We start from the raw sequence: 27,934 nt of genomic DNA on the forward strand, positions 1-27,934 counted from the left end.
AAACCCATCTGTTTCCACCGAAAAACATTTCAGGGGATCACTTGCAACAGTTTGCCAATATTTTTCTGTGAATTGCAGTACGTCAGATTTTTAGCAGAAATTGTGACCGCGCGGCTTAGGGATTTTTTCAAAAACAGTTGTTCAGACGTCGAGGGCTAATTCTGTTTCCGATGATAAAAACCCATCTGTTTCCACCGAAAAACATTTCAGGGGATCACTTGCAACAGTTTGCCAACATTTTTGAGTGAATTGCAGAACGTCAGATTTTGAGCAGAAATTGTGACCGCGCGGCTTAGGGATTTTTTCAAAAAATGTTCAGACGTCGAGGGCTAATTCTGTTTCCGATGATAAAAACCCATCTGTTTCCACCGAAAAACATTTCAGGGGATCACTTGCAACAGTTTGCCAACATTTTTGAGTGAATTGCAGAACGTCAGATTTTGAGCAGAAATTGTGACCGCGCGGCTTAGGGATTTTTTCAAAAAATGTTGTTCAGACGTCGAGGGCTAATTCTGTTTCCGATGATAAAAACCCATCTGTTTCCAACGAAAAACATTTGAGGGGATCACTTGCAACAGTTTGCCAACATTTTTGAGTTAATTGCAGAACGTCAGATTTTGAGAAGAAATTGTGACCGCGCGGCTCAGGGATTTTTTCAAAAACAGTTGTTCAGACGTCAAGGGCTAATTCTGTTTCCGATGATAAAAACCCATCTGTTTCCACCGAAAAACATTTCAGGGGATCACTTGCAACAGTTTGCCAATATTTTTCTGTGAATTGCAGTACGTCAGATTTTTAGCAAAAATTGTGACCGCGCGGCTTAGGGATTTTTTCAAAAAAAGTTGTTCTGACGTCGAGGGCTAATTCTGTTTCTGATGATAAAAACCCATCTGTTTCCACCGAAAAACATTTCAGGGGATCACTTGCAACACTTTGCCAACATTTTTGAGTGAATTACAGATTGTCAGATTTTGAGCAGAAATTGTGACCGCGCGGCTTAGGGATTTTTTCAAAAAAAGTTGTTCTGACGTCAAGGGCTATTTCTGTTTCTGATGATAAAAACCCATCTGTTTCCACCGAAAAACAATTCAGGGGATCACTTGCAACACTTTGTCAACATTTTTGAGTGAATTGCAGAACGTCAGATTTTGAGCAGAAATTGTGACCGCGCGGCTTAGGGATTTTTTCAAAAAAAGTTGTTCAGACGTCAAGGGCTAATTCTGTTTCCGATGATAAAAACCCATCTGTTTCCACCGAAAAACATTTCAGGGGATCACTTGCAACAGTTTGACAACATTTTTGAGTGAATTGCAGAAGGTAAGATTTTTGGCAGAAAATGTGACCGCGCGGCTTAGGGATTTTTTTCAAAAAAAGTTTTTAAGACGTCGAGGGCTAATTCTGTTCCCGATGATAAAAACCCATCTGGTTCCACCGAAAAACATTTCAGGAGATCACTTGCAACACTTTGCCAACATTTTTCAGTGAATTGCAGAACGTCAGATTTTGAGAAGAAATTGTGACCGCGCGGCTTAAGGATTTTTTCAAAAAAAGTTGTTCAGATGTCGAGGGCTAATTCTGTTTCCGATGATAAAAACCCATCTGTTTCCACCGAAAAACATTTCAGGGGATCACTAGCAACAGTTTGCCAATATTTTTGAGTGAATTGCAGAACGTCAGATTTTGAGAAGAAATTGTGACCGCGCGGCTTAGGGATTTTTTCAAAAAAAGTTGTTCAGACGTCAAGGGCTAATTCTGTTTCCGATGATAAAAACCCATCTGTTTCCACCGAAAAACATTTCAGGGGATCACTTGCAACAGTTTGCCAACATTTTTGAGTGAATTGCAGAACGTCAGTTTTTGAGCAGAAATTGTGACCGCGCGGCTTAGGGATTTTTTCAAAAAAAGTTGTTCAGACCTCGAGGGCTAATTCTGTTTCCGATGATAAAAACCCATCTGTTTCCACCGAAAAACATTTCAAGGGATCACTTGCAACAGTTTGCCAACATTTTTCAGTGAATTGCAGAACGTCAGATTTTTAGCAGAAATTGTGACCGCGCGGCTTAGGGATTTTTTCAAAAAAAGTTGCTCAGACGTCAAGGGCTAATTCTGTTTCCGATGATAAAAACCCATCTGTTTCCACCTAAAAATATTTCAGCGGATCACTTGCAACACTTTGCCAACATTTTTGAGTGAATTGCAGAACGTCAGATTTTGAGAAGAAATTGTGACCGCGCGGCTTAGGGATTTTTTCAAAAAAAGTTGCTCAGACGTCAAGGGCTAATTCTGTTTCCGATGATAAAAGCCCATCTGTTTCCACCGAAAAGCATTTCAGGGGATCACTTGCAACAGTTTGCCAACATTTTTGAGTGAATTGCAGAACGTCAGATTTTGAGAAGAAATTGTGACCGCGCGGCTTAGGGATTTTTTCAAAAAAAGTTGTTCAGACGTCGAGGGCTAATTCTGTTTCCGATGATAAAAACCCTCTGTTTCCACCGAAAAACATTTCAGGGGATCACTTGCAACAGTTTGCCAATATTTTTCTGTGAATTGCAGTACGTCAGATTTTTAGCAAAAATTGTGACCGCGCGGCTTAGGGATTTTTTCAAAAAAAGTTGTTCAGACGTCAAGGGCTATTTCTGTTTCCGATGATAAAAACCCATCTGTTTCCACCTAAAAATATTTCAGGGGATCACTTGAAACAGTTTGCCAACATTTTTGAGTGAATTGCAGAACGTCAGATTTTGAGAAGAAATTGTGACCGCGCGGCTTAGGGATTTTTTCAAAAAAAGTAGCTCAGACGTCAAGGGCTAATTCTGTTTCCGATGATAAAAACCCATCTGTTTCCACCGAAAAACATTTCAGGGGATCACTTGCAACAGTTTGCCAACATTTTTGAGTGAATTGCAGAATGTCAGATTTTGAGAAGAAATTGTGACCGCGCGGCTTAGGGATTTTTTCAAAAAAAGTTGCTCAGACGTCAAGGGCTAATTCTGTTTCCGATGATAAAAGCCCATCTGTTTCCACCGAAAAACATTTCAGGGGATCACTTGCAACAGTTTGCCAACATTTTTGAGTGAATTGCAGAACGTCAGATTTTGAGAAGAAATTGTGACCGCGCGGCTTAGGAATTTTTTTTAAAAAAAGTTGTTCAGACGTCGAGGGCTAATTCTGTTTCCGATGATAAAAACCCATCTGTTTACACCGAAAAACATTTCAGGGGATCACTTGCAACAGTTTGCCAATATTTTTCTGTGAATTGCAGTACGTCAGATTTTTAGCAAAAATTGTGACCGCGCGGCTTAGGGATTTTTTCAAAAAAAGTTGTTCAGACGTCAAGGGCTATTTCTGTTTCCGATGATAAAAACCCATCTGTTTCCACCTAAAAATATTTCAGGGGATCACTTGAAACAGTTTGCCAACATTTTTGAGTGAATTGCAGAACATCAGATTTTGAGCAGAAATTGTGACCGCGCGGCTTAGGGATTTTTTCAAAAAAAGTTGTTCTGACGTCGAGGGCTTATTCTGTTTCTGATGATAAAAACCCATCTGTTTCCACCGAAAAACATTTCAGGGGATCACTTGCAACACTTTGCCAACATTTTTGAGTGAATTGCAGAACGTCAGATTTTGAGAAGAAATTGTGACCGCGCGGCTTAGGGATTTTTTCAAAAAAAGTTGTTCAGACCTCGAGGGCTAATTCTGTTTCCGATGATAAAAACCCATCTGTTTCCACCGAAAAACATTTCAGGGGATCACTTGCAACAGTTTGACAACATTTTTGAGTGAATTGCAGAAGGTAAGATTTTTGGCAGAAAATGTGACCGCGCGACTTAGGGATTTTTTCAAAAAAAGTTTTTAAGACGTCGAGGGCTAATTCTGTTCCCGATGATAAAAAACCATCTGTTTCCACCGAAAAACATTTCAGGAGATCACTTGCAACAGTTTGCCAACATTTTTGAGTGAATTGCAGAACGTCAGATTTTGAGAAGATATTGTGACCGCGCGGCTTAGGGATTTTTTCAAAAAAAGTTGTTCAGACGTCGAGGGCTAATTCTGTTTCCGATGATAAAAACCCATCTGTTTCCACCGAAAAACATTTCAGGGGATCACTTGCAACAGTTTGCCAACATTTTTGAGTGAATTGCAGAACGTCAGATTTTGAGAAGAAATTGTGACCGCGCCGCTTAGGGATTTTTTCAAAAAAAGTTGTTCAGACGTCGAGGGCTAATTCTGTTTCCGATGAAAAAAACCCATCTGTTTCCACCGAAAAATATTTCAGGGGATCACTTGCAACAGTTTGCCAACATTTTTGAGTTAATTGCAGAACGTCAGATTTTGAGAAGAAATTGTGACCGCGCGGCTCAGGGATTTTTTCAAAAACAGTTGTTCAGACGTCAAGGGCTAATTCTGTTTCCGATGATAAAAACCCATCTGTTTCCACCGAAAAACATTTCAGGGGATCACCTGCAACACTTTGCCAACATTTTTGAGTGAATTGCAGAACATCATATTTTTAGCAGAAATTGTGACCGCGCGGCTTTGGGATTTTTTCAAAAACAGTTGTTCAGACGTCGAGGGCTAATTCTGTTTCCGATGATAAAAACCCATCTGTTTCCACCGAAAAACATTTCAGGGGATCACTTGCAACAGTTTGCCAACATTTTTGAGTGAATTGCAGAACGTCAGATTTTGAGCAGAAATTGTGACCGCGCGGCTTAGGGATTTTTTCAAAAAAAGTTGTTCAGATGTCGAGGGCTAATTCTGTTTCCGATGATAAAAACCCATCTGTTTCCACCGAAAAACATTTCAGGGGATCACTTGCAACAGTTTGTCAACATTTTGGAGTGAATTGCAGAACGTCAGATTTTGAGAAGAAATTGTGACCGCGCGGCTTAGGGATTTTTTCAAAAAAAGTTGTTCAGACGTCGAGGGCTAATTCTGTTTCCGATGATAAAAACCCATCTGTTTCCACCGAAAAACATTTCAGGGGATCACTTGCAACAGTTTGCCAATATTTTTCTGTGAATTGCAGTACGTCAGATTTTTAGCAGAAATTGTGACCGCGCGGCTTAGGGATTTTTTCAAAAACAGTTGTTCAGACGTCGAGGGCTAATTCTGTTTCCGATGATAAAAACCCATCTGTTTCCACCGAAAAACATTTCAGGGGATCACTTGCAACAGTTTGCCAACATTTTTGAGTGAATTGCAGAACGTCAGATTTTGAGCAGAAATTGTGACCGCGCGGCTTAGGGATTTTTTCAAAAAATGTTCAGACGTCGAGGGCTAATTCTGTTTCCGATGATAAAAACCCATCTGTTTCCACCGAAAAACATTTCAGGGGATCACTTGCAACAGTTTGCCAACATTTTTGAGTGAATTGCAGAACGTCAGATTTTGAGCAGAAATTGTGACCGCGCGGCTTAGGGATTTTTTCAAAAAATGTTGTTCAGACGTCGAGGGCTAATTCTGTTTCCGATGATAAAAACCCATCTGTTTCCACCGAAAAACATTTGAGGGGATCACTTGCAACAGTTTGCCAACATTTTTGAGTTAATTGCAGAACGTCAGATTTTGAGAAGAAATTGTGACCGCGCGGCTCAGGGATTTTTTCAAAAACAGTTGTTCAGACGTCAAGGGCTAATTCTGTTTCCGATGATAAAAACCCATCTGTTTCCACCGAAAAACATTTCAGGGGATCACCTGCAACACTTTGCCAACATTTTTGAGTGAATTGCAGAACATCATATTTTTAGCAGAAATTGTGACCGCGCGGCTTAGGGATTTTTTCAAAAACAGTTGTTCAGACGTCGAGGGCTAATTCTGTTTCCGATGATAAAAACCCATCTGTTTCCACCGAAAAACATTTCAGGGGATCACTTGCAACAGTTTGCCAACATTTTTGAGTGAATTGCAGAACGTCAGATTTTGAGCAGAAATTGTGACCGCGCGGCTTAGGGATTTTTTCAAAAAAAGTTGTTCAGACGTCGAGGGCTAATTCTGTTTCCGATGATAAAAACCCATCTGTTTCCACCGAAAAACATTTCAGGGGATCACTTGCAACAGTTTGCCAATATTTTTCTGTGAATTGCAGTACGTCAGATTTTTAGCAAAAATTGTGACCGCGCGGCTTAGGGATTTTTTCAAAAAAAGTTGTTCAGACGTCAAGGGCTATTTCTGTTTCCGATGATAAAAACCCATCTGTTTCCACCTAAAAATATTTCAGGGGATCACTTGAAACAGTTTGCCAACATTTTTGAGTGAATTGCAGAACGTCAGATTTTGAGCAGAAATTGTGACCGCGCGGCTTAGGGATTTTTTCAAAAAAAGTTGTTCTGACGTCGAGGGCTTATTCTGTTTCTGATGATAAAAACCCATCTGTTTCCACCGAAAAACATTTCAGGGGATCACTTGCAACACTTTGCCAACATTTTTGAGTGAATTGCAGAACGTCAGATTTTGAGCAGAAATTGTGACCGCGCGGCTTAGGGATTTTTTCAAAAAAAGTTGTTCTGACGTCAAGGGCTATTTCTGTTTCTGATGATAAAAACCCATCTGTTTCCACCGAAAAACAATTCAGGGGATCACTTGCAACACTTTGTCAACATTTTTGAGTGAATTGCAGAACGTCAGATTTTGAGAAGAAATTGTGACCGCGCGGCTTAGGGATTTTTTCAAAAAAAGTTGTTCAGACCTCGAGGGCTAATTCTGTTTCCGATGATAAAAACCCATCTGTTTCCACCGAAAAACATTTCAGGGGATCACTTGCAACAGTTTGACAACATTTTTGAGTGAATTGCAGAACGTCAGATTTTTAGCAGAAATTGTGACCGCGCGGCTTAGGGATTTTTTCAAAAAAAAGTTGTTCAGACGTCGAGGGCTAATTCTGTTTCCGATGATAAAAACCCATCTGTTTCCACCGAAAAACATTTCAGGGGATCACTTGCAACAGTTTGCCAACATTTTTGAGTGAATTGCAGAACGTCAGATTTTGAGAAGAAATTGTGACCGCGCGGCTTAGGGATTTTTTCAAAAAAAGTTGTTCAGACGTCGAGGGCTAATTCTGTTTCCAATGAAAAAAACCCATCTGTTTCCACCGAAAAATATTTCAGGGGATCACTTGCAACAGTTTGCCAACATTTTTGAGTTAATTGCAGAACGTCAGATTTTGAGAAGAAATTGTGACCGCGCGGCTCAGGGATTTTTTCAAAAACAGTTGTTCAGACGTCAAGGGCTAATTCTGTTTCCGATGATAAAAACCCATCTGTTTCCACCGAAAAACATTTCAGGGGATCACCTGCAACACTTTGCCAACATTTTTGAGTGAATTGCAGAACATCATATTTTTAGCAGAAATTGTGACCGCGCGGCTTAGGGATTTTTTCAAAAACAGTTGTTCAGACGTCGAGGGCTAATTCTGTTTCCGATGATAAAAACCCATCTGTTTCCACCGAAAAACATTTCAGGGGATCACTTGCAACAGTTTGCCAACATTTTTGAGTGAATTGCAGAACGTCAGATTTTGAGCAGAAATTGTGACCGCGCGGCTTAGGGATTTTTTCAAAAAAAGTTGTTCAGACGTCGAGGGCTAATTCTGTTTCCGATGATAAAAACCCATCTGTTTCCACCGAAAAACATTTCAGGGGATCACTTGCAACAGTTTGTCAACATTTTGGAGTGAATTGCAGAACGTCAGATTTTGAGAAGAAATTGTGACCGCGCGGCTTAGGGATTTTTTCAAAAAATGTTGTTCAGACGTCGAGGGCTAATTCTGTTTCCGATGATAAAAACCCATCTGTTTCCACCGAAAAACATTTGAGGGGATCACTTGCAACAGTTCACCAACATTTTTGAGTTAATTGCAGAACGTCAGATTTTGAGAAGAAATTGTGACCGCGCGGCTTAGGGATTTTTTCAAAAAAAGTTGTTCAGACGTCAAGGGCTATTTCTGTTCCCGATGATAAAAACCCATCTGTTTCCACCGAAAAACATTTCAGGGAATCACTTGCAACAGTTTGCCAACATTTTTGAGTGAATTGCAGAACGTCAGATTTTGAGAAGAAATTGTGACCGCGCGGCTTAGGGATTTTTTCAAAAATAGTTGTTCAGACGTCAAAGGCTAATTCTCTTTCCGATGATAAAAACCCATCTGTTTCCACCGAAAAAGATTTCAAGGGATCACTTGCAACAGTTTGCCAACATTTTTCAGTGAATTGCAGAACGTCAGATTTTGAGAAGAAATTGTGACCGCGCGGCTTAGGGATTTTTTCAAAAAAAGTTGCTCAGACGTCAAGGGCTAATTCTGTTTCCGATGATAAAAGCCCATCTGTTTCCACCGAAAAACATTTCAGGGGATCACTTGCAACAGTTTGCCAACATTTTTGAGTGAATTGCAGAACGTCAGATTTTGAGAAGAAATTGTGACCGCGCGGCTTAGGGATTTTTTCAAAAAAAGTTGTTCAGACGTCGAGGGCTAATTCTGTTTCCGATGATAAAAACCCATCTGTTTCCACCGAAAAACATTTCAGGGGATCACTTGCAACAGTTTGCCAATATTTTTCTGTGAATTGCAGTACGTCAGATTTTTAGCAGAAATTGTGACCGCGCGGCTTAGGGATTTTTTCAAAAACAGTTGTTCAGACGTCGAGGGCTAATTCTGTTTCCGATGATAAAAACCCATCTGTTTCCACCGAAAAACATTTGAGGGGATCACTTGCAACAGTTTACCAACATTTTTGAGTTAATTGCAGAACGTCAGATTTTGAGAAGAAATTGTGACCGCGCGGCTTAGGGATTTTTTCAAAAAAAGTTGTTCAGACGTCAAGGGCTATTTCTGTTCCCGATGATAAAAACCCATCTGTTTCCACCGAAAAACATTTCAGGGAATCACTTGCAACAGTTTGCCAACATTTTTGAGTGAATTGCAGAACGTCAGATTTTGAGAAGAAATTGTGACCGCGCGGCTTAGGGATTTTTTCAAAAATAGTTGTTCAGACGTCAAAGGCTAATTCTCTTTCCGATGATAAAAACCCATCTGTTTCCACCGAAAAACAATTCAGGGGATCACTTGCAACAGTTTGCCAACATTTTTGAGTGAATTGCAGAACGTCAGATTTTGAGAAGAAATTGTGACCGCGCGGCTTAGGGATTTTTTCAAAAAAAGTTGTTCAGACCTCGAGGGCTAATTCTGTTTCCGATGATAAAAACCCATCTGTTTCCACAGAAAAACATTTCAGGGGATCACTTGCAACAGTTTGCCAACATTTTTGAGTGAATTGCAGAACGTCAGATTTTGAGAAGAAATTGTGACCGCGCGGCTTAGGGATTTTTTCAAAAAAAGTTGCTCAGACGTCAAGGGCTAATTCTGTTTCCGATGATAAAAGCCCATCTGTTTCCACCGAAAAACATTTCAGGGGATCACTTGCAACAGTTTGCCAACATTTTTGAGTGAATTGCAGAACGTCAGATTTTGAGCAGAAATTGTGACCGCGCGGCTTAGGGATTTTTTCAAAAAAAGTTGTTCAGACCTCGAGGGCTAATTCTGTTTCCGATGATAAAAACCCATCTGTTTCCACCGAAAAACATTTCAGGGGATCACTTGCAACAGTTTGCCAACATTTTTGAGTGAATTGCAGAACGTCAGATTTTGAGAAGAAATTGTGACCGCGCGGCTTAGGGATTTTTTCAAAAAATGTTGTTCAGACGTCGAGGGCTAATTCTGTTTCCGATGATAAAAACCCAACTGTTTCCACTGAAAAACATTTGAGGGGATCACTTGCAACAGTTTGCCAACATTTTTCAGTGAATTGCAGAACGTCAGATTTTTAGCAGAAATTGTGACCGCGCGGCTTAGGGATTTTTTCAAAAAAAGTTGCTCAGACGTCAAGGGCTAATTCTGTTTCCGATGATAAAAACCCATCTGTTTCCACCTAAAAATATTTCAGCGGATCACTTGCAACACTTTGCCAACATTTTTGAGTTAATTGCAGAACGTCAGATTTTGAGAAGAAATTGTGACCGCGCGGCTTAGGGATTTTTTCAAAAAAAGTTGCTCAGACGTCAAGGGCTAATTCTGTTTCCGATGATAAAAGCCCATCTGTTTCCACCGAAAAACATTTCAGGGGATCACTTGCAACAGTTTGCCAACATTTTTGAGTGAATTGCAGAACGTCAGATTTTGAGAAGAAATTGTGACCGCGCGGCTTAGGGATTTTTTCAAAAAAAGTTGTTCAGACGTCGAGGGCTAATTCTGTTTCCGATGATAAAAACCCATCTGTTTCCACCGAAAAACATTTCAGGGGATCACTTGCAACAGTTTGCCAATATTTTTCTGTGAATTGCAGTACGTCAGATTTTTAGCAGAAATTGTGACCGCGCGGCTTAGGGATTTTTTCAAAAACATTGTTCAGACGTCGAGGGCTAATTCTCTTTCCGATGATAAAAACCCATCTGTTTCCACTGAAAAACATTTCAAGGGATCACTTGCAACAGTTTGCCAACATTTTTGAGTGAATTGCAGAACGTCAGATTTTGAGAAGAAATTGTGACCGCGCGGCTTAGGGATTTTTTCAAAAAAAGTTGCTCAGACGTCAAGGGCTAATTCTGTTTCCGATGATAAAAGCCCATCTGTTTCCACCGAAAAACATTTCAGGGGATCACTTGCAACAGTTTGCCAACATTTTTGAGTGAATTGCAGAACGTCAGATTTTGAGAAGAAATTGTGACCGCGCGGCTTAGGGATTTTTTCAAAAAAAGTTGTTCAGACGTCGAGGGCTAATTCTGTTTCGGATGATAAAAACCCATCTGTTTCCACCGAAAAACATTTCAGGGGATCACTTGCAACAGTTTGCCAATATTTTTCTGTGAATTGCAGTACGTCAGATTTTTAGCAAAAATTGTGACCGCGCGGCTTAGGGATTTTTTCAAAAAAAGTTGTTCAGACGTCAAGGGCTATTTCTGTTTCCGATGATAAAAACCCATCTGTTTCCACCTAAAAATATTTCAGGGGATCACTTGAAACAGTTTGCCAACATTTTTGAGTGAATTGCAGAAGGTCAGATTTTGAGCAGAAATTGTGACCGCGCGGCTTAGGGATTTTTTCAAAAAAAGTTGTTCTGACGTCGAGGGCTTATTCTGTTTCTGATGATAAAAACCCATCTGTTTCCACCGAAAAACATTTCAGGGGATCACTTGCAACACTTTGCCAACATTTTTGAGTGAATTGCAGAACGTCAGATTTTGAGCAGAAATTGTGACCGCGCGGCTTAGGGATTTTTTCAAAAAAAGTTGTTCTGACGTCGAGGGCTTATTCTGTTTCTGAAGATAAAAACCCATCTGTTTCCACCGAAAAACAATTCAGGGGATCACTTGCAACACTTTGTCAACATTTTTGAGTGAATTGCAGAACGTCAGATTTTGAGAAGAAATTGTGACCGCGCGGCTTAGGGATTTTTTCAAAAAAAGTTGTTCAGACCTCGAGGGCTAATTCTGTTTCCGATGATAAAAACCCATCTGTTTCCACAGAAAAACATTTCAGGGGATCACTTGCAACAGTTTGCCAACATTTTTGAGTGAATTGCAGAACGTCAGATTTTGAGAAGAAATTGTGACCGCGCGGCTTAGGGATTTTTTCCAAAAAAGTAGCTCAGACGTCAAGGGCTAATTCTGTTTCCGATGATAAAAACCCATCTGTTTCCACCGAAAAACATTTCAGGGGATCACTTGCAACAGTTTGCCAACATTTTTGAGTGAATTGCAGAACGTCCGATTTTGAGAAGAAATTGTGACCGCGCGGCTTAGGGATTTTTTCAAAAAAAGTTGCTCAGACGTCAAGGGCTAATTCTGTTTCCGATGATAAAAGCCCATCTGTTTCCACCGAAAAACATTTCAGGGGATCACTTGCAACAGTTTGCCAACATTTTTGAGTGAATTGCAGAACGTCAGATTTTGAGAAGAAATTGTGACCGCGCGGCTTAGGGATTTTTTCAAAAAAAGTTGTTCAGACGTCGAGGGCTAATTCTGTTTCGGATGATAAAAACCCATCTGTTTCCACCGAAAAACATTTCAGGGGATCACTTGCAACAGTTTGCCAATATTTTTCTGTGAATTGCAGTACGTCAGATTTTTAGCAAAAATTGTGACCGCGCGGCTTAGGGATTTTTTCAAAAAAAGTTGTTCAGACGTCAAGGGCTATTTCTGTTTCCGATGATAAAAACCCATCTGTTTCCACCTAAAAATATTTCAGGGGATCACTTGAAACAGTTTGCCAACATTTTTGAGTGAATTGCAGAACATCAGATTTTGAGCAGAAATTGTGACCGCGCGGCTTAGGGATTTTTTCAAAAAAAGTTGTTCTGACGTCGAGGGCTTATTCTGTTTCTGAAGATAAAAACCCATCTGTTTCCATCGAAAAACATTTCAGGGGATCACTTGCAACACTTTGCCAACATTTTTGAGTGAATTGCAGAACCTCAGATTTTGAGCAGAAATTGTGACCGCGCGGCTTAGGGATTTTTTCAAAAAAAGTTGTTCTGATGTCAAGGGCTATTTCTGTTTCTGATGATAAAAACCCATCTGTTTCCACCGAAAAACAATTCAGGGGATCACTTGCAACACTTTGTCAACATTTTTGAGTGAATTGCAGAACGTCAGATTTTGAGAAGAAATTGTGACCGCGCGGCTTAGGGATTTTTTCAAAAAAAGTTGTTCAGACCTCGAGGGCTAATTCTGTTTCCGATGATAAAAACCCATCTGTTTCCACCGAAAAACATTTCAGGGGATCACTTGCAACAGTTTGCCAACATTTTTGAGTGAATTGCAGAACGTCAGATTCTGAGAAGAAATTGTGACCGCGCGGCTTAGGGATTTTTTCAAAAAAAGTAGCTCAGACGTCAAGGGCTAATTCTGTTTCCGATGATAAAAACCCATCTGTTTCCACCGAAAAACATTTCAGGGGATCACTTGCAACAGTTTGCCAACATTTTTCTGTGAATTGCAGTACGTCAGATTTTTAGCAAAAATTGTGACCGCGCGGCTTAGGGATTTTTTCAAAAAAAGTTGTTCTGACGTCGAGGGCTTATTCTGTTTCCGATGATAAAAACCCATCTGTTTCCACCGAAAAACATTTCAGGGGATCACTTGCAACACTTTGCCAACATTTTTGAGTGAATTGCAGAACGTCAGATTTTGAGAAGAAATTGTGACCGCGCGGCTTAGGGATTTTTTCAAAAAAGGTTGTTGAGACGTCGAGGGCTAATTCTGTTTCCGATGATAAAAACCCATCTGTTTCCACCGAAAAACATTTCAGGGGATCACTTGCAACAGTTTGCCAATATTTTTCTGTGAATTGCAGTACGTCAGATTTTTAGCAAAAATTGTGACCGCGCGGCTGAGGGATTTTTTCAAAAAAAGTTGTTCAGACGTCAAGGGCTATTTCTGTTTCCGATGATAAAAACCCATCTGTTTCCACCTAAAAATATTTCAGGGGATCACTTGAAACAGTTTGCCAACATTTTTGAGTGAATTGCAGAACATCAGATTTTGAGCAGAAATTGTGACCGCGCGCCTTAGGGATTTTTTCAAAAAAAGTTGTTCTGACGTCGAGGGCTAATTCTGTTTCTGATGATAAAAACCCATCTGTTTCCACCGAAAAACATTTCAGGGGATCACTTGCAACACTTTGCCAACATTTTTGAGTGAATTGCAGAACGTCAGATTTTGAGCAGAAATTGTGACCGCGCGGCTTAGGGATTTTTTCAAAAAAAGTTGTTCTGACGTCAAGGGCTATTTCTGTTTCTGATGATAAAAACCCATCTGTTTCCACCGAAAAACAATTCAGGGGATCACTTGCAACATTTTGTCAACATTTTTGAGTGAATTGCAGAACGTCAGATTTTGAGCAGAAATTGTGACCGCGCGGCTTAGGGATTTTTTCAAAAAAAGTTGTTCAGACGTCAAGGGCTAATTCTGTTTCCGATGATAAAAACCCATCTGTTTCCACCGAAAAACATTTCAGGGGATCACTTGCAACAGTTTGCCAACATTTTTGAGTGAATTGCAGAACGTCAGATTTTTAGCAGAAATTGTGACCGCGCGGCTTAGGGATTTTTTCAAAAAAAGTTGTTCTGACGTCGAGGGCTAATTCTGTTTCTGATGATAAAAACCCATCTGTTTCCACCGAAAAATATTTCAGGGGATCACTTGCAACAGTTTGCCAATATTTTTCTGTGAATTGCAGTACGTCAGATTTTTAGCAAAAATTGTGACCGCGCGGCTTAGGGATTTTTTCAAAAAAGGTTGTTCAGACGTCAAGGGCTATTTCTGTTTCCGATGATAAAAACCCATCTGTTTCCACCTAAAAATATTTCAGGGGATCACTTGAAACAGTTTGCCAACATTTTTGAGTGAATTGCAGAACATCAGATTTTGAGCAGAAATTGTGACCGCGCGGCTTAGGGATTTTTTCAAAAAAAGTTGTTCTGACGTCGAGGGCTTATTCTGTTTCTGATGATAAAAACCCATCTGTTTCCACCGAAAAACATTTCAGGGGATCACTTGCAACACTTTGCCAACATTTTTGAGTGAATTGCAGAACGTCAGATTTTGAGCAGAAATTGTGACCGCGCGGCTTAGGGATTTTTTCAAAAAAAGTTGTTCTGACGTCAAGGGCTATTTCTGTTTCTGATGATAAAAACCCATCTGTTTCCACCGAAAAACAATTCAGGGGATCACTTGCAACACTTTGTCAACATTTTTGAGTGAATTGCAGAACGTCAGATTTTGAGAAGAAATTGTGACCGCGCGGCTTAGGGATTTTTTCAAAAAAAGTTGTTCAGACCTCGAGGGCTAATTCTGTTTCCGATGATAAAAACCCATCTGTTTCCACCGAAAAACATTTCAGGGGATCACTTGCAACAGTTTGCCAACATTTTTGAGTGAATTGCAGAACGTCAGATTTTGAGAAGAAATTGTGACCGCGCGGCTTAGGGATTTTTTCAAAAAAAGTAGCTCAGACGTCAAGGGCTAATTCTGTTTCCGATGATAAAAACCCATCTGTTTCCACCGAAAAACATTTCAGGGGATCACTTGCAACAGTTTGCCAACATTTTTGAGTGAATTGCAGAACGTCAGATTTTGAGAAGAAATTGTGACCGCGCGGCTTAGGGATTTTTTCAAAAAAGGTTGTTGAGACGTCGAGGGCTAATTCTGTTTCCGATGATAAAAACCCATCTGTTTCCACCGAAAAACATTTCAGGGGATCACTTGCAACAGTTTGCCAATATTTTTCTGTGAATTGCAGTACGTCAGATTTTTAGCAAAAATTGTGACCGCGCGGCTTAGGGATTTTTTCAAAAAAAGTTGTTCAGACGTCAAGGGCTATTTCTGTTTCCGATGATAAAAACCCATCTGTTTCCACCTAAAAATATTTCAGGGGATCACTTGAAACAGTTTGCCAACATTTTTGAGTGAATTGCAGAACATCAGATTTTGAGCAGAAATTGTGACCGCGCGGCTTAGGGATTTTTTCAAAAAAAGTTGTTCTGACGTCGAGGGCTAATTCTGTTTCTTATGATAAAAACCCATCTGTTTCCACCGAAAAACATTTCAGGGGATCACTTGCAACACTTTGCCAACATTTTTGAGTGAATTGCAGAACGTCAGATTTTGAGCAGAAATTGTGACCGCGCGGCTTAGGGATTTTTTCAAAAAAAGTTGTTCAGACGTCAAGGGCTAATTCTGTTTCCGATGATAAAAACCCATCTGTTTCCACCGAAAAACATTTCAGGGGATCACTTGCAACAGTTTGCCAACATTTTTGAGTGAATTGCAGAACGTCAGATTTTTAGCAGAAATTGTGACCGCGCGGCTTAGGGATTTTTTCAAAAAAAGTTGTTCTGACGTCGAGGGCTAATTCTGTTTCTGATGATAAAAACCCATCTGTTTCCACCGAAAAACATTTCAGGGGATCACTTGCAACAGTTTGACAACATTTTTGAGTGAATTGCAGAAGGTAAGATTTTTGGCAGAAAATGTGATTTCATCTCAAAATCTGACGTTCTGTAATTCACTGACAAATGTTGGCAAAGTGTTGCAAGTGATGTCCTGAAATGTTTTTCGGTGGAAACAGGTGGGTTTTTATCATTGGAAACAGAATTAGCCCTCGACGTCAGAACAAATTTTTTTGAAAAAATCCCTAAGCTGCGCGATCACAATTTCTGCTCAAAATCTGACGTTCTGCAATTCACTCAAAAATGTTGACAAACTTTTGCAAGTGATCCACTGAAATGTTTTTCGGTGGAAACAGATGGGGTTTTATCATCGGAAAGAGAATTAGCCTTTGACGTCTGAACAACTGTTTTTGAAAAAATCCCTAAGCCGCGCGGTCACAATTTCTTCTCAAAATCTGACGTTCTGCAATTCACTCAAAAATATTGGCAAACTGTTGCAAGTGATCCCCTGAAATGTTTGTCGATGGAAACAGATGGGTTTTTATCATCGGAAACAGAATTAGCCCTTGACGTCTGAACAACTGTTTTTGAAAAAATCCCTAAGCCGCGCGGTCACAATTTCTTCTCAAAATCTGACGTTCTGCAATTCACAGAAAAATGTTGGCAAACTGTTGCAAGTGATCCCCTGAAATGTTTTTCGGTGGAAACAGATGGGTTTTTATCATCGGAAACAGAATTAGCCCGCGACGTCTGAACAACTTTTTTTGAAAAAATCCCTAAGCCGCGCGGTCACAATTTCTGCAAAAAATCTGACGTTCTGCAATTCACTCAAAAATGTTGACAAACTGTTGCAAGTGATCCCCTGAAATGTTTTTCGGTGGAAACAGATGGGTTTTTATCATCGGAAACAGAAATAGCCCTCGACGTATGAACAACTTTTTTTGAAAAAATCCCTAAGCCGCGCGGTCACAATTTCTTCTCAAAATCTGACGTTCTGCAATTCACAGAAAAATGTTGGCAAACTGTTGCAAGTGATCCCCTGAAATGTTTTTCGGTGGAAACAGATGGGTTTTTATCATCGGAAACAGAATTAGCCCTCAACGTCTGAACAACTTTTTTTGAAAAAATCCCTAAGCCGCGTGGTCACAATTTCTTCTCAAAATCTGACGTTCTGCAATTCACTCAAAAATGTTGGCAAACTGTTGCAAGTGATCCCCTGAAATGTTTTTCGGTGGAAACAGATGGGTTTTTATCATCGGAAACAGAATTAGCCTATGACGTCTGAACAACTGTTTTTGAAAAAATCCCTAAGCCGCGCGGTCACAATTTCTTCTCAAAATCGGACGTTCTGCAATTCACTCAATAATGTTGGCAAACTGTTTCAAGTGATCCCCTGAAATATTTTTAGGTGGAAACAGATGGGTTTTTATCATCGGAAACAGACTTAGCCCTCGACGTCTGAACAACATTTTTGAAAAAATCCCTAAGCCGCGCGGTCACAATTTCATCTCAAAATCTGACGTTCTGTAATTCACTGACAAATGTTGGCAAAGTGTTGCAAGTGATCTCCTGAAATGTTTTTCGGTGGAAACAGATGGGTTTTTATCATTGGGAACAGAATTAGCCCTCGACGTCTTAAAAACTTTTTTTGAAAAAATCCCTAAGCCGCGCGGTCACAATTTCTGCCAAAAATCTGACGTTCTGCAATTCACTCAAAAATGTTGGCAAAGTGTTGCAAGGGATCCCCTGAAATGTTTTTCGGTGGAAACAGGTGGGTTTTTATCATCGGAAACAGACTTAGCCCTCGACGTCTGAACAACTTTTTTTGAAAAAATCCGTAAGCCGCGCGGTCACAATTTCTTCTCAAAATCTGACGTTCTGCAATTCACTCAAAAATGGTGCCAAACTGTTGCAAGTGATCCCCTGAAAGGTTTTCCGTGGAAACAGATGGGTTTTTATCATCGGGAACAGAATTTACCCTCGACGTCTGAATAACTTTTTTTGAAAAAATCCCTAAGCCGTGCGGTCACAATTTCTGTAAAAATCTAACGTTCTGCAATTCACTGAAAAATGTTGGCAAACTGTTGCAAGTGATCCCCTGAAATGTTTTTCGGTGGAAACAGATGGGTTTTTATCATCGGAAACAGAATTAGCCCTCGACGTCAGAACAACTTTTTTTGAAAAAATCCCTAAGCCGCGCGGTCACAATTTCTGCTCAAAATCTGATGTTCTGCAATTCACTAAAATCTGTTGACAAACTGTTGCAAGTGATCGCCTGAAATGTTTTTCGGTCTAAACAGATGGGTTTTTATCATCGGAAACAAAATTAGCCCGCGACGTCTGAACAACTTTTTTTGAAAAAATCCCTAAGCCGCGCGGTCACAATTTCTTCTCAAAATCTGACGTTCTGCAATTCACTCAAAAATGTTGGCAAAGTGTTGCAAGTGATCTCCTGAAATGTTTTTCGGTGGAAACAGATGGGTTTTTATCATTGGGAACAGAATTAGCCCTCGACGTCTTAAAAACTTTTTTTGAAAAAATCCCTAAGCCGCGCGGTCACAATTTCTGCCAAAAATCTGACGTTCTGCAATTCACTCAAAAATGTTGGCAAAGTGTTGCAAGGGATCCCCTGAAATGTTTTTCGGTGGAAACAGGTGGGTTTTTATCATCGGAAACAGAATTAGCCCTCGACGTCAGAACAACTTTTTTTGAAAAAATCCCTAAGCCGCGCGGTCACAATTTCTTCTCAAAATTTGCCGTTCTGCAATTCACTCAAAAATGTTGGCAAAGTGTTGCAAGTGATCTCTTGAAATGTTTTTCGGTGGAAACAGATGGGTTTTTATCATTGGGAACAGAATTAGCCCTCGACGTCTTAAAAACTTTTTTTGAAAAAATCCCTAAGCCGCGCGGTCACAATTTCTGCCAAAAATCTGACGTTCTGCAATTCACTCAAAAATGTTGGCAAAGTGTTGCAAGGGATCCCCTGAAATGTTTTTCGGTGGAAACAGGTGGGTTTTTATCATTGGAAACAGAATTAGCCCTCGACGTCAGAACAACTTTTTTTGAAAAAATCCCTAAGCCGCGCGGTCACAATTTCTTCTCAAAATCTGACGTTCTGCAATTCACTCAAAAATGTTGACAAACTGTTGCAAGTGATCCCCTGAAATGTTTTTCGGTGGAAACAGATGGGTTTTTATCATCGGAAACAGAATTAGCCCTCGACGTCTGAACAACTTTTTTTGAAAAAATCCCTAAGCCGCGCGGTCACAATTTCTTCTCAAAATCTGACGTTCTGCAATTCACTCAAAAATGTTGGCAAAGTGTTGCAAGTGATACCCTGAAATGTTTTTCGGTGGAAACAGATGGGTTTTTATCATCGGAAACAGACTTAGCCCTCGACGTCTGAACAACTGTTTTTGAAAAAATCCCTAAGCCGCGCGGTCACAATTTCTTCTCAAAATCTGACGTTCTGCAATTCACTCAAAAATATTGGCAAACTGTTGCAAGTGATCCCCTGAAATGTTTTTCGGTGGAAACAGATGGGTTTTTATCATCGGAAACAGAATTAGCCCTTGACGTCTGAACAACTGTTTTTGAAAAAATCCCTAAGCCGCGCGGTCACAATTTCTTCTCAAAATCTGAGGTTCTGCAATTCACAGAAAAATGTTGGCAAACAGTTTCAAGTGATCCGCTGAAATATTTTTAGGTGGAAACAGATGGGTTTTTATCATCGGAAACAGAATTAGCCCTTGACGTCTGAACAACTTTTTTTGAAAAAATCCCTAAGCCGCGCGGTCACAATTTCTGCTAAAAATCTGACGTTCTGCAATTCACTGAAAAATGTTGGCAAACTGTTGCAAGTGATCCCCTGAAATGTTTTTCGGTGGAAACAGATGGGTTTTTATCATCGGAAACAGAATTAGCCCTCGACGTCAGAACAACTTTTTTTGAAAAAATCCCTAAGCCGCGCGGTCACAATTTCTGCTAAAAATTTGCCGTTCTGCAATTCACTCAAAAATGTTGGCAAACTGTTCCGAGTGATCCCCTGAAATATTTTTAGGTGGAAACAGATGGGGTTTTATCATCGGAAACAGAATTAGCCCTTGACGTCTGAACAACTTTTTTTGAAAAAATCCCTAACCCGCGCGGTCACAATTTCTGCTAAAAATCTGACGTTCTGCAATTCACTGAAAAATGTTGGCAAACTCTTGCAAGTGATCCCCTGAAATGTTTTTCGGTGGAAACAGATGGGTTTTTATCATCGGAAACAGAATTAGCCCTCGACGTTGCAAGTGATCTCCTGAAATGTTTTTCGGTGGAAACAGATGGGTTTTTATCATTGGGAACAGAATTAGCCCTCGACGTCTGAATAACTTTTTTTGAAAAAATCCCTAAGCCGCGCGGTCACAATTTCTGTAAAAATCTAACGTTCTGCAACTCACTGAAAAATGTTGGCAAACTGTTGCAAGTGATCCCCTGAAATGTTTTTCGGTGGAAACAGATGGGTTTTTATCATCGGAAACAGAATTAGCCCTCGACGTCTGAACAACTTTTTTTGAAAAAATCCCTAAGCCGCGCGGTCACAATTTCTGCTAAAAATTTGCCGTTCTGCAATTCACTCAAAAATGTTGGCAAACTGTTCCGAGTGATCCCCTGAAATATTTTTAGGTGGAAACAGATGGGGTTTTATCATTGGAAACAGAATTAACCCTTGACGTCTGAACAACTTTTTTTGAAAAAATCCCTAAGCCGCGCGGTCACAATTTCTGCTAAAAATCTGACGTTCTGCAATTCACTGAAAAATGTTGGCAAACTGTTGCAAGTGATCCCCTGAAATGTTTTTCGGTGGAAACAGATGGGTTTTTATCATCGGAAACAGAATTAGCCCTCGACGATGCAAGTAATCTCCAGAAATGTTTTTCGGTGGAAACAGATGGGTTTTTATCACTGGGAACAGAATTAACCCTCGACGTCTGAATAACTTTTTTTGAAAAAATCCCTAAGCCGCGCGGTCACAATTTCTGTAAAAATCTAACGTTCTGCAACTCACTGAAAAATGTTGGCAAACTGTTGCAAGTGATCCCCTGAAATGTTTTTCGGTGGAAACAGATGGGTTTTTATCATCGGAAACAGAATTAGCCCTCGACGTCTGAACAACTGTTCATGAAAAAATCCCTAAGCCGCGCGGTCACAATTTCTTCTCAAAATCTGATGTTCTGCAATTCACTAAAATATGTTGACAAACTGCTGCAAGTGATCCCCTGAAATGTTTTTCGGTGGAAACAGATGGGTTTTTATCATCGGAAACAGAATTAGCCCTCGACGTCAGAACAACTTTTTTTGAAAAAATCCCTAAGCCGCGCGGTCACAATTTCTTCTCAAAATCTGACGTTCTGCAGTTCACTCAAAAATGTTGGCAAAGTGTTGCAAGTGATCCCCTGAAATGTTTTTCGGTGGAAACAGATGGGTTTTTATCATCGGAAACAGAATTAGCCCTCGACGTCTGAACAACTTTTTTTGAAAAAATCCCTAAGCCGCGCGGTCACAATTTCTTCTCAAAATCTGACGTTCTGCAATTCACTCAAAAATGGTGCCAAACTGTTGCAAGTGATCCCCTGAAAGGTTTTCCGTGGAAACAGATGGGTTTTGATCATCGGAAACAGAATTAGCCCTTGACGTCTGAACAACTGTTTTTGAAAAAATCCCTAAGCCGCGCGGTCACAATTTCTTCTCAAAATCTGACGTTCTGCAATTCACTCAAAAATGTTGGCAAACTGTTGCAAGTGATCCCCTGAAATGTTTTTCGGTGGAAACAGATGGGTTTTTATCATCGGAAACAGAATTAGCCCTCGACGTCTGAACAACTATTTTTGAAAAAATCCCTAAGCCGCGCGGTCACAATTTCTGCTCAAAATCTGACGTTCTGCAATTCACTGAAAAATGTTGGCAAACTGTTGCAAGTGATCCCCTGAAATGTTTTTCGGTGGAAACAGATGGGTTTTTATCATCGGAAACAAAATTAGCCCGCGACGTCTGAACAACTTTTTTTGAAAAAATCCCTAAGCCGCGCGGTCACAATTTATTCTCAAAATCTGACGTTCTGCAATTCACTCAAAAATGTTGGCAAAGTGTTGCAAGTGATCCCCTGAAATGTTTTTCAGTGGAAACAGATGGGTTTTTATCATCGGAAACAGAATTAGCCCGCGACGTCTGAACAACTTTTTTTGAAAAAATCCCTAAGCCGCGCGGTCACAATTTCTGCTAAAAATCTGACGTTCTGCAATTCACAGAAAAATGTTGGCAAACTGTTGCAAGTGATCCCCTGAAATGTTTTTCGGTGGAAACAGATGGGTTTTTATCATCGGAAACAGAATTAGCCCGCGACGCCTGAACAACTTTTTTTGAAAAAAACCCTAAGCCGCGCGGTCACAATTTCTTCTCAAAATCTGACGTTCTGCAATTCACTGAAAAATGTTGGCAAACTGTTGCAAGTCATCCCCTGAAATGTTTTTCGGTGGAAACTGATGGGTTTTTATCATCGGAAACAGACTTAGCCCTCGACGTCTGAACAACTTTTTTTGAAAAAATCCCTAAGCCGCGCGGTCACAATTTCTTCTCAAAATCTGACGTTCTGCAATTCACTCAAAAATGTTGACAAACTGTTGCAAGTGATCCCCTGAAATGTTTTTCGGTGGAAACAGATGGGTTTTTATCATCGGAAACAGAATTAGCCCTCGACGTCTGAACAACTTTTTTTGAAAAAATCCCTAAGCCGCGCGGTCACAATTTCTTCTCAAAATCTGACGTTCTGCAATTCACTCAAAAATGTTGACAAACTGTTGCAAGTGATCCCCTGAAATGTTTTTCGGTGGAAACAGATGGGTTTTTATCATCGGAAACAGAATTAGCCCTCGACGTCTGAACAACTTTTTTTGAAAAAATCCCTAAGCCGCGTTCACAATTTCAGCAAAAATATGACGTTCTGCAATTCACTCAAAAATGGTGCCAAACTGTTGCAAGTGATCCCCTGAAATGTTTTTCGGTGGAAACAGATGGGTTTTTATCATCGGAAACAAAATTAGCCCGCGACGTCTGAACAACTTTTTTTGAAAAAATCCCTAAGCCGCGCGGTCACAATTTCTTCTCAAAATCTGACGTTCTGCAATTCACTCAAAAATGTTGACAAACTGTTGCAAGTGATCCCCTGAAATGTTTTTCGGTGGAAACAGATGGGTTTTTATCATCGGAAACAGACTTAGCCCTCAACGTCTGAACAACTGTTTTTGAAAAAATCCCTAAGCCGCGCGGTCACAATTTCTTCTCAAAATCTGACGTTCTGCAATTCACTGAAAAATGTTGGCAAACTGTTGCAAGTGATCCCCTGAAATGTTTTTCGGTGGAAACAGATGGGTTTTTATCATCGGAAACAGAATTAGCCCTCGACGTCTGAACAACTTTTTTTTGAAAAAATCCCTAAGCCGCGCGGTCACAAATTCTTCTCAAAATCTGACGTTCTGCAATTCACTCAAAAATGTTGGCAAACTGTTGCAAGTGATCCCCTGAAATGTTTTTCGGTGGAAACAGATGGGTTTTTATCATCGGAAACAGAATTAGCCCTTGACGTCTGAACAACTTTTTTTGAAAAAATCCCTAAGCCGCGCGGTCACAATTTCTTCTCAAAATCTGACGTTCTGCAATTCACTCAAAAATGTTGGCAAACTGTTGCAAGTGATCCCCTGAAATGTTTTTCGGTGGAAACAGATGGTTTTTTATCATCGGAAACAGAATTAGCCCTCGACGTCTGAGCAACTTTTTTTGAAAAAATCCCTAAGCCGCGCGGTCACAATTTCTTCTCAAAATCTGACGTTCTGCAATTCACTCAAAAATGTTGACAAACTGTTGCAAGTGATCCCCTGAAATGTTTTTCGGTGGAAACAGATGGGTTTTTATCATCGGAAACAGAATTAGCCCTCGACGTCTGAACAACTTTTTTTGAAAAAATCCCTAAGCCGCGCGGTCACAATTTCTGCTCAAAATCTGACGTTCTGCAATTCACTGAAAAATGTTGGCAAACTGTTGCAAGTGATCCCCTGAAATGTTTTTCGGTGGAAACAGATGGGTTTTTATCATCGGAAACAAAATTAGCCCGCGACGTCTGAACAACTTTTTTTGAAAAAATCCCTAAGCCGCGCGGTCACAATTTATTCTCAAAATCTGACGTTCTGCAATTCACTCAAAAATGTTGGCAAAGTGTTGCAAGTGATCCCCTGAAATGTTTTTCAGTGGAAACAGATGGGTTTTTATCATCGGAAACAGAATTAGCCCGCGACGTCTGAACAACTTTTTTTGAAAAAATCCCTAAGCCGCGCGGTCACAATTTCTGCTAAAAATCTGACGTTCTGCAATTCACAGAAAAATGTTGGCAAACTGTTGCAAGTGATCCCCTGAAATGTTTTTCGGTGGAAACAGATGGGTTTTTATCATCGGAAACAGAATTAGCCCGCGACGCCTGAACAACTTTTTTTGAAAAAAACCCTAAGCCGCGCGGTCACAATTTCTTCTCAAAATCTGACGTTCTGCAATTCACTGAAAAATGTTGGCAAACTGTTGCAAGTCATCCCCTGAAATGTTTTTCGGTGGAAACTGATGGGTTTTTATCATCGGAAACAGTCTTAGCCCTCGACGTCTGAACAACTTTTTTTGAAAAAATCCCTAAGCCGCGCGGTCACAATTTCTTCTCAAAATCTGACGTTCTGCAATTCACTCAAAAATGTTGACAAACTGTTGCAAGTGATCCCCTGAAATGTTTTTCGGTGGAAACAGATGGGTTTTTATCATCGGAAACAGAATTAGCCCTCGACGTCTGAACAACTTTTTTTGAAAAAATCCCTAAGCCGCGCGGTCACAATTTCTTCTCAAAATCTGACGTTCTGCAATTCACTCAAAAATGTTGACAAACTGTTGCAAGTGATCCCCTGAAATGTTTTTCGGTGGAAACAGATGGGTTTTTATCATCGGAAACAGAATTAGCCCTCGACGTCTGAACAACTTTTTTTGAAAAAATCCCTAAGCCGCGTTCACAATTTCAGCAAAAATATGACGTTCTGCAATTCACTCAAAAATGGTGCCAAACTGTTGCAAGTGATCCCCTGAAATGTTTTTCGGTGGAAACAGATGGGTTTTTATCATCGGAAACAAAATTAGCCCGCGACGTCTGAACAACTTTTTTTGAAAAAATCCCTAAGCCGCGCGGTCACAATTTCTTCTCAAAATCTGACGTTCTGCAATTCACTCAAAAATGTTGACAAACTGTTGCAAGTGATCCCCTGAAATGTTTTTCGGTGGAAACAGATGGGTTTTTATCATCGGAAACAGACTTAGCCCTCAACGTCTGAACAACTGTTTTTGAAAAAATCCCTAAGCCGCGCGGTCACAATTTCTTCTCAAAATCTGACGTTCTGCAATTCACTGAAAAATGTTGGCAAACTGTTGCAAGTGATCCCCTGAAATGTTTTTCGGTGGAAACAGATGGGTTTTTATCATCGGAAACAGAATTAGCCCTCGACGTCTGAACAACTTTTTTTTGAAAAAATCCCTAAGCCGCGCGGTCACAAATTCTTCTCAAAATCTGACGTTCTGCAATTCACTCAAAAATGTTGGCAAACTGTTGCAAGTGATCCCCTGAAATGTTTTTCGGTGGAAACAGATGGGTTTTTATCATCGGAAACAGAATTAGCCCTTGACGTCTGAACAACTGTTTTTGAAAAAATCCCTAAGCCGCGCGGTCACAATTTCTTCTCAAAATCTGACGTTCTGCAATTCACTCAAAAATGTTGGCAAACTGTTGCAAGTGATCCCCTGAAATGTTTTTCGGTGGAAACAGATGGTTTTTTATCATCGGAAACAGAATTAGCCCTCGACGTCTGAGCAACTTTTTTTGAAAAAATCCCTAAGCCGCGCGGTCACAATTTCTTCTCAAAATCTGACGTTCTGCAATTCACTCAAAAATGTTGACAAACTGTTGCAAGTGATCCCCTGAAATGTTTTTCGGTGGAAACAGATGGGTTTTTATCATCGGAAACAGAATTAGCCCTCGACGTCTGAACAACTTTTTTTGAAAAAATCCCTAAGCCGCGCGGTCACAATTTCTTCTCAAAATCTGACGTTCTGCAATTCACTCAAAAATGGTGCCAAACTGTTGCAAGTGATCCCCTGAAATGTTTTTCGGTGGAAACAGATGGGTTTTTATCATCGGAAACAAAATTAGCCCGCGACGTCTGAACAACTTTTTTTGAAAAAATCCCTAAGCCGCGCGGTCACAATTTCTTCTCAAAATCTGACGTTCTGCAATTCACTCAAAAATGTTGGCAAAGTGTTGCAAGTGATCTCCTGAAATGTTTTTCAGTGGAAACAGATGGGTTTTTATCATCGGAAACAGAATTAGCCCGCGACGTCTGAACAACTTTTTTTGAAAAAATCCCTAAGCCGCGCGGTCACAATTTCTGCTCAAAATCTGACGTTCTGCAATTCACTGAAAAATGTTGGCAAACTGTTGCAAGTCATCCCCTGAAATGTTTTTCGGTGGAAACTGATGGGTTTTTATAATCGGAAACAGACTTAGCCCTCGACGTCTGAACAACTGTTTTTGAAAAAATCCCTAAGCCGCGCGGTCACAATTTCTTCTCAAAATCTGACGTTCTGCAATTCACTCAAAAATGTTGGCAAACTGTTGCAAGTGATCCCCTGAAATGTTTTTCGGTGGAAACAGATGGGTTTTTATCATCGGAAACAGAATTAACCCTTGATGTCTGAACAACTGTTTTTGAAAAAATCCCTAAGCTGCGCGGTCACAATTTCTGCTAAAAATCTGACGTTCTGCAATTCACAGAAAAATGTTGGCAAACTGTTGCAAGTGATCCCCTGAAATGTTTTTCGGTGGAAACAGATGGGTTTTTATCATCGGAAACAGAATTAGCCCGCGACGTCTGAACAACTTTTTTTGAAAAAAACCCTAAGCCGCGCGGTCACAATTTCTTCTCAAAATCTGACGTTCTGCAATTCACTGAAAAATGTTGGCAAACTGTTGCAAGTCATCCCCTGAAATGTTTTTCGGTGGAAACTGATGGGTTTTTATCATCGGAAACAGACTTAGCCCTCGACGTCTGAACAACTTTTTTTGAAAAAATCCCTAAGCCGCGCGGTTACAATTTCTTCTCAAAATCTGACGTTCTGCAATTCACTCAAAAATGTTGACAAACTGTTGCAAGTGATCCCCTGAAATGTTTTTCGGTGGAAACAGATGGGTTTTTATCATCGGAAACAGAATTAGCCCTCGACGTCTGAACAACTTTTTTGGAAAAAATCCCTAAGCCGCGCGGTCACAATTTCTTCTCAAAATCTGACGTTCTGCAATTCACTCAAAAATGTTGGCAAACTGTTGCAAGTGATCCCCTGAAATGTTTTTCGGTGGAAACAGATGGGTTTTTATCATCGGAAACAGAATTAACCCTTGACGTCTGAACAACTGTTTTTGAAAAAATCCCTAAGCCGCGCGGTCACAATTTCTGCTAAAAATCTGACGTTCTGCAATTCACAGAAAAATGTTGGCAAACTGTTGCAAGTGATCCCCTGAAATGTTTTTCGGTGGAAACAGATGGGTTTTTATCATCGGAAACAGAATTAGCCCTCGACGTCTGAACAACTTTTTTGGAAAAAATCCCTAAGCCGCGCGGTCACAATTTCTTCTCAAAATCTGACGTTCTGCAATTCACTCAAAAATGTTGGCAAACTGTTGCAAGTGATCCCCTGAAATGTTTTTCGGTGGAAACAGATGGGTTTTTATCATCGGAAACAGAATTAACCCTTGACGTCTGAACAACTGTTTTTGAAAAAATCCCTAAGCCGCGCGGTCACAATTTCTGCTAAAAATCTGACGTTCTGCAATTCACAGAAAAATGTTGGCAAACTGTTGCAAGTGATCCCCTGAAATG

Source organism: Podarcis vaucheri, assembly GCF_965113315.1.
Source record: "Podarcis vaucheri genome assembly, chromosome: 2".
NCBI lineage: Eukaryota > Metazoa > Chordata > Lepidosauria > Squamata > Lacertidae > Podarcis > Podarcis vaucheri.